Source organism: Corythoichthys intestinalis, chromosome 7, assembly GCF_030265065.1.
Source record: "Corythoichthys intestinalis isolate RoL2023-P3 chromosome 7, ASM3026506v1, whole genome shotgun sequence".
Lineage (NCBI taxonomy): Eukaryota > Metazoa > Chordata > Actinopteri > Syngnathiformes > Syngnathidae > Corythoichthys > Corythoichthys intestinalis.
This window is the reverse complement of record NC_080401.1, coordinates 45,983,941-45,992,279: the sequence shown is the minus strand read 5'-3', so window position 1 is coordinate 45,992,279 and position 8,339 is coordinate 45,983,941.

Here is an 8,339-nt window from a genome sequence, read left to right as displayed (position 1 = left end):
CCGGGCCAGATGGTCTGGCTGTCGGCGCGGGATTTACGCCTTGCTGGGACTTCTAAGAAGCTAGGCCCTAGATTCGTGGGCCCTTTCGCGGTGGACTCTGTGGTGAACCCTGTCGCAGTCAGGCTGAAGCTTCCCAGCTCGATGAAGATTCACCCCGTTTTCCACGTCTCGCTGCTCAAGCCTGTCTCCACCTGTCCTCTGAACCCTCCGCCAGTGCCTCCTCCTGCTCCTCGCATAGTCGACGGTGGACCAGTGTACACGGTGCGTGTCATTCTCGATTCCAGGAAGAGGGGTAGGGGGGTGCAGTACCTGGTCGACTGGGAAGGTTACGGCCCTGAGGAACGTTCCTGGGTACCCCGCTCCTGGATTCTCGACCCGTCACTTCTGCGGGATTTCCACTCCCTCCATCCGTTGAAACCAGGTGGTCCGCCAGGGGGCGTCCGTTGAGGGGGGGGTTCTGTCATGTTTATGTGCCTTCTCAGTTCTTTTCTTTCCTTTCCAGCACATTATGCAGCTGGATGGGCGGGGCTGTGCTGCACACCTGTGGCACATTTGGAGCGCTCATTATTTAAGGACTCCTGTCACCGTCTGCGAGTGTCGGACTATTGCATTTGCTTGTTACCTGCTTTGCTTACCGCTGTGTGCTCATCGTCACCCTTGGTGCTTCCCGACATTCTTCGATCGTGTTCTGGTTTGATCTCATTTACCTTTGTGTTTTATTGGGATTTTGTAATTATAATTTTGTACTGTTATATTCACGCCATTTTGGCGTGCTCTCTCAGTTGTATTTTCTTACTCGCGTTTTCTAGCGTGCTCTCTCAGTTGTATTTTCTGACCCGCGTTTTCTAGCGTGCTCTCTGTTGTATTTTCTTACCCGCGTTACTTAGCGTGCTCTCTCAGTTGTATTTTCTTACTCGCGTTTTCTAGCGTGCTCTCTCAGTTGTATTTTCTGACCCGCGTTTTCTAGCGTGCTCTCTGTTGTATTTTCTTACCCGCGTTACTTAGCGTGCTCTCTCAGTTGTATTTTCTTACTCGCGTTACTTTGGCGTGCTCCCTTTGTTCTCGTTTTTTGTAATAAATACTTCTAATTTCAAAGTCTGTGTTTGGATCCATATTGTAACATAACAATCTCTGTATATAAGTAAAATGGCTCCATTGTAGGCTGTTTGTGTGGCAATGTGTGAATGAGTCGTAACGCGAATGCGTTAATTGCGATAAATATTTTCACGTGATTAATTAAAAAAAAAAAAAATTAGCGCCCCTTAATGTGATAAATTTGACAGCCCTACATTTAACAAAACAAATTAAAGGCATTCATTTGGGATGAAATGCATAACTGATGCTACAACAATCTAACGATATACTGGCAAGCGGGGTGGCCAGTGGGGTGGCCAACCAATTTATAGGGGTGGCCATGGCCACCCCTGGCCACCCCCTGGTGGCGCCACTGAATAACACCAAGAACAAAGTGAGCGAGAACTTGATACCTCCCTGCAGAGAGCCTGTAAAAGGAATAGGAAATAAACAGCAGTACTTATAGACACACCTGTCAAAATGATACTGGTAGTAGAGCAGGGGATCTGAGAAGGTGAAATAGAAAAACGATGACAAAAAAAGAGCTTTTATTGTTGTAGCTTTTGCACAGAGACACCTTTTGTACAGCTTTACTGTTACAAACATTTACATTTTTGTGTAGTTTAAACCTTGTTTACTGCAGAACAACAACAATTTTGTTCAAATTATTTCAATATAATATTGTACAGGCCAAAAGTTTGGACACACGTCATTTAATGCAAAACTAATGAAGGTCCCAACCCTTTTGATAAGCAATAAACTCCACTAATTAGCCCTAAACAGGCATACCTGTGAAAAAACATTTTAGGTGACTCCCTCATGACACTCATCAAGAGAAAAACAAGAGTGTGCAAAAAAGTAATCAGAGCAAAGGGTGGCTACTTTTAAGATACTACAATATTATACATGTTTTTAGTTATTTCTCCTTTTTTGACAAGCACATAATTCCACACATGTTCATTCATAGTTTTATTACCTCCAGTGAGAATTTACAATGTAAATAGCTATGAAAATAAAGAAAACGCACGAATGAGAAGGTGTGTCCAAACTTTTGGCCTGTTCTATATAGTTGTAGATACACTGCTGGCCAAAAGTATTGACACCCCTGCAATTTTGTCAGATAATGCTCAATTTCTCCCAGAAAGTGATTGCAATTACAAATGCTTTGGTAGTAATATATTCATTGATTTTGCTTGCAATGAAAAAACCCAAAAGCGAATGGAATAAAAAACATTGTCATTTTACAAAAAACAGGTGGTGGCAATAACTAAATCACACTTGAAGCCATTTAAAATGGATTAAAGTTGACTCGACTTCTGTCCTGTTCCTTGTGTGTACCACATTGAGCATGGAGAAAAGAAAGAATACCAAAGAACTGTCTGAAGCAAAATTGTGAGGAAGCATGGGCAATCTGAACACTACAAGTCCATCTCCAAAGACCTGAATGTTCCTATGTCTACCGTGCGCAGTGTCATCAATAAGTGTAAAGCCGATGGCAATGTGGCTAACCTCCCTCAATGTGGACGGAAAAGAAAAATTGAAGAGAGATTTCAACGAAAGATTGTGCGGATGGTGGAAAAAGAATCTCAACTACCATCCAAACAAGTTCAAGCTGTCCTGAAGTCCGAGGGTACAACAGTGTCAACCCGTACTATCCGTCGGCGTCTGAATGAAAAGGGACTCTATGGTGTGATAACCACGAAGACCCCATTTCTGACCCAGCGACATGAAAAATCCGCGCTGGAGTTTGCCAAAACTTACCCGAGAAAGCCAAAAACATTTTGCAAGAATGCTCTCTGGTCAGATGAGACAAAAGTAGTGCTTTTTGGGAAAAGGCATCAACATAGTGTTAACAGGAAAAAAACGAGGCCTTCAAAGAAAAGAACACGGTCCCCGTTGTCAAAAATGACGGAGGTTCCCTGATGTTTAGGGGTTGCTTTGCTGCCTCTGGCACTGGCCTGCTTGACCATGTGCATGACATCATGAAGTTTGAAGACTACAACAAATTTTGCAGCGTAATGTAGGGTCCACTGTGAGAAAGCTGGGTCTCCCTCAGAGGTCATGGGTCTTCCAGCAGGACAATGACCCAAAACACACTTCAAAAAGCACTAGAAAATGGTTCGAGAGGAAACACTGGAGACTTCTAGAGTGGCCAGCAATGAGCCCAGACCTGAATCCCATAGAACACCTGTGGAGAGGTCTGAAAGAAGACGGAGAAGGCACCCTTCAAATCTCCGAGACCTGGAGCAGTTAGCCAAAAATGAATGGTCTAGAATTCCAGCAGAGCATTGTAAGAAACTCATTGATGGATACTGTAAGCGGTTGTTCGCAGTTATTTTGTCTAAAGGTTGTGCTACCAAGTATTAGGCTGAGGGTGCCAATACTTTTGTCCGGCCCATTTTTGGAGTTTCGTGTAAAATGATAGATTTATATTTTCTTCCATTCGCTATTGTGTTTGTGAAGATATTACTACCAAAGCATTTGTAATGGCAATCATTTTCTGAGAAAAAATTGAGCATTATCTGGCAGAATTGCAGGGGTTCCAATACTTTTGGCCAGCAGTGTATGAATAGTAGCAGTATAATACTACCTGTCAAAAAACTACAGTTAGACAGAAATGAAAGGGGAAAAAATTTAAAATCATCAACAGTCTATTACAGGGTTGCCTCAACTACCGTATTGGCTCGAATATGAGACGGTGTTTTTTGCATCGAAATAAAACTGAAAAAGAGGGGGTCGTCTTATATTCGCGGTCTAGACATTATACCCATTCACGACGCTAGATGGCGCCAGATACCATTGAAGCGATGTTCTGTCATGACAGATCTCAGCTACTCTCCCTATTCATGACGCTAGATGGCGCCAGATATCATTGAAGCGATGTTCTGTCATGACAGATCTCAGCTACTCTCAAGTTTAACCAGTTTGCATTATTTTATTGCATTGTTTTTCCTTATTCAGATTTGTTTCAAGACTACAGTTACAGTTAGACTTCACTTTGACGGTTAATGCAGTTATTGAAATTTTGTTGTTTTATCACAATAGATTGGTTTATTTACATTTCAAAAACCAGAAGCCATTCTTTTACAAATGTGATTGCACTTTAATTTACAGATTTAAATGTTCAGATATTAAGATTTGAATGAGGCAAAATAACATGCTTTTTCTCTCAATTATATTGTTATAATCATTCGCTTCGGATGTACTGTAACTATTTTCTGTCTAAAAATAAATTTGGTGTTCAAAAAGTCTTTTTTTCAAACTTGAGTCTTGAAAAAGAGGGGGTCGTCTTCTAATCAGGGCCGTCTTATATTCGGGCCAATACGGTATATTATTTCTCACATGGGAAAAATCTAATAGTTAACCACTTAAACGTTTAATCACAAACTGATTTCTCAATTTACCCACATATAGCCTACCCATTCAATATCAAAGGGGCAGTATATGATGTGTGAAATTTGTCTTGATAGAAATTCGTAGTCTCTGCTTTGCCAGTTATGGACAACAAATATTGCCCATAGAGTAATTGACATTAGAGCTGAAATGAATACTCGAGCAACTCGAGTAACTCGAGTTTAAAAACTGATCCGAGTAATTTTATTCACCTCGAGTAATCGTTTAATTTTGACAGCTCTAAGCATCACGTTTTGCCCGGACTACTTTTAATGTGGGACGCGCTGATGTCACGTGCGTAGAGGAATAAGCAATAAACAAAAAACAAAACAAAAAACAACAACAAAAAAAACTTCAGCCGACAGCCGCTACAAACGATGCCGACGTTGCTAAAAACTAGCCCGCATGATGCTACGGTGGTAGCAGGTAGTGTCTGATGCGTCTCATAGAGATCACATGTATGAAAGGACAGTCAGCGGCGTAAACAGCAGCCATCTTAAAGCAGTAGACTTCTAAGCGTTACTGTCACTCGCTCACGTAACGTTAGCCCAGCGGAGGGCTAGGTTTCTCTTAATTATGACCACTGTCGATGCGTGGCTAACGTGTCTTACATACAGGTTTTATTTAATCTGTGAAAACATAGCGCTGTAGAGTAGGGGTGTAATGGTACACAAAAATCTCGGTTCGGTACGTACCTCGGTTTTGAGGTCACGGTTCGGTTCATTTTCAGTACAGTAAGAAAACAAAATGCAAAATATAAATGTGCTAGTTGTTTACAACACACTTTTGTGCTTTCAACAATAGGAACAGTAGCCTGTACAAAGCTAGAATTCCGCTCAAAAAGTAGCGGGTATTTAAAGATAATAATCCAACAACAATTTGCCTTTCAGACCCCGTGTATTGGTCAGCTTTCTTTCTTAAAGAAAGAAGAAAAAAGAAGTCCTGTGCTAAAGAGAAAAGCAATCCCAATGACAAAGATTTTAACATGTATTTTACAAATTAAATGCCTCATTGAATTTTTTCCCCCCTTATGAACGGTTTTCAAAAGCTTTATTGGTGGATTTTCTCAAGTTAAAGCGCCACATAGAAATTAATAAATTTAATTGTATAAGGAGGATCTGTGTATTATTCAAATTATTTAATTACAGGTGTTTTAGCTCATTTCAATGTATTTTATTTAAATGGGCTGTTATTTATTTTACTATGTGTTTGTATTTTACAAATGTGATGTAGTATTCATTTATATTGTATATTTTATGTTGTATAACTTTAGTTCCTATGTGAATATTAGTTCCTACTTGTTTTGTTGTGGTAGGAGGGTTTTGTATTGAACACGGGGCCGTGTTGGTTATTATTATAGCAGAGAAGACAACTGTAAATCAACAAAGACAAGTCAACTCTGCCCCATTCTACCACTCAAGAGATCTGATGGACTCAAAAAGTGGGTTGCAATTGCATATTAGTTTGAAAATCGACCGGATCCACAGTATTTTTACACGAGTTACTTCCGGTCTGCTAGCTAGTATTATTGACGCAGAGGGCCGCGTCTCGCGTCAAATAATAAACTCTGCCATTCTTTTTGCGTGAATCGCGTTGAGCCGCTTCTGGGACACGTCTAACACGCCGCCGCACTGCGACTGGTGTGCATTGGCTGATTAACTTTAACGGCCGCGTTTCATTGTGTTGTCGCGGTGGCCACGTTGTTGCGCCGTTGACGTTTCTTACTGTCCTACCGTTTTGGTCCTCATTATAGTAGAGAAGACGGAGGAAATATAATCTACACAAAGAAACTGTAACCCGACCGACTCACAGCCTCAAAAAGTAAGGGTTACATTACGTCAGAAACTCGTTCGGTACGCCTCCGTTCCGAACCGAGCAACAAGTACCGAAACGGTTCAATACGAATACATGTACCGTTACACCCTTACTGTAGAGTGATGAGGGTGTAAAATAAAAACTTAATAATGCTAACTGTCAATTTTAGCTCAGTAGTCATTGCTGGATAAAACACCAAGTAGCACTCGTCCCTAATGTGCTCCAATACAGCAGGTATCATACATTTATTTTTATTTTGAACACTGCAAAAATTCCAAATCCTCTCTGGACTTACAGTTTCGACTAACTTAAAACTTAACTAGAACTTAATAATAGATAGCACAAATAGAAATTCAATTGAAAAACGAGGGAAAAACACCTAACTTTTAAGTGATGTGTGTTATCAAGCGTAATGGCATTTTTAGGTAAGAAATATATACAGTGCCTTGCAAAAGTATTCGGCCCCCTTGAACCTTGCAACCTTTCGCCACATTTCAGGCTTCAAACATAAAGATATAAAATTATAATTTTTTTGTCAAGAATCAACAACAAGTGGGACACAATCGTGAAGTGGAACAAAATTTATTGGATAATTTAAACTTTTTTAACAAATAAAAAACTGAAAAGTGGGGCGTGCAATATTATTCGGCCCCCTTGCGTTAATACTTTGTAGCGCCACCTTTTGCTCCAATTACAGCTGCAAGTCGCTTGGGGTATGTTTCTATCAGTTTTGCACATCGAGAGACTGACATTCTTGCCCATTCTTCCTTGCAAAACAGCTCGAGCTCAGTGAGGTTGATGGAGAGTGTTTGTGAACAGCAGTCTTCAGCTCTTTCCACAGATTCTCGATTGGATTCAGGTCTGGACTTTGACTTAGCCATTCTAACACCTGGATACGTTTATTTTTGAACCATTCCATTGTAGATTTGGCTTTATGTTTTGGATCATTGTCCTGTTGAAAATCTCCGTCCCAGTCTCAGGTCTTGTGTAGATACCAACAGGTTTTCTTCCAGAATGTTCCTGTATTTGGCTGCATCCATCTTCCCGTCAATTTTAACCAGCTTCCCTGTCCCTGCTGAAGAAAAGCAGGCCCAAACCATGATGCTGCCACCACCATGTTTGACAGTGGGGATGGTGTGTTCAGGGTGATGAGCTGTGTTGCTTTTACGCCAAACATATTGTTTTGCATTGTGGCCAAAAAGTTCAATTTTGGTTTCATCTGACCAGAGCACCTTCTTCCACATGTTTGGTGTGTCTCCCAGGTGGCTTGTGGCAAACTTTAAACGAGACTTTTTATGGATATCTTTGAGAAATGGCTTTCTTCTTGCCACTCTTCCATAAAGGCCAGATTTGTGCAGTGTACGACTGATTGTTGTCCTATGGACAGACTCTCCGACCTCAGCTGTAGATCTCTGCAGTTCATCCAGAGTGATCATGGGCCTCTTGGCTGCATCTCTGATCAGTTTTCTCTTTGTTTGAGAAGAAAGTTTGGAAGGACAGCCGGGTCTTGGTAGATTTGCAGTCGTCTGATGCTCTTTCCATTTCAATATGATGGCTTGCACAGTGCTCCTTGAGATGTTTAAAGCTTGGGAAATCTTTTTGTATCCAAATCCGGCTTTAAACTTCTCCACAACAGTATCTCGGACCTGCCTGGTGTGTTCCTTGGTTTTCATAATGCTCTCTGCACTTTAAACAGAACCCTGAGATTATCACAGAGCAGGTGCATTTATACGGAGACTTGATTACACACAGGTGGATTCTATTTATCATCATCGGTCATTTAGGACAACATTGGATCATTCAGAGATCCTCACTGAACTTCTGGAGTGAGTTTGCTGCACTGAAAGTAAAGGGGTCGAATAATATTGCACGCCCCACTTTTCAGTTTTTTATTTGTTAAAAAAGTTTAAATTATCCAATAAATGTTGTTCCACTTCACGATTGTGTCCCACTTGTTGTTGATTCTTGACAAAAAAATTAAATTTCATATCTTTATGTTTGAAGCCTGAAATGTGGCGAAAGGTTGCAAGATTCAAGGGGGCCGAATACTTTTGCAA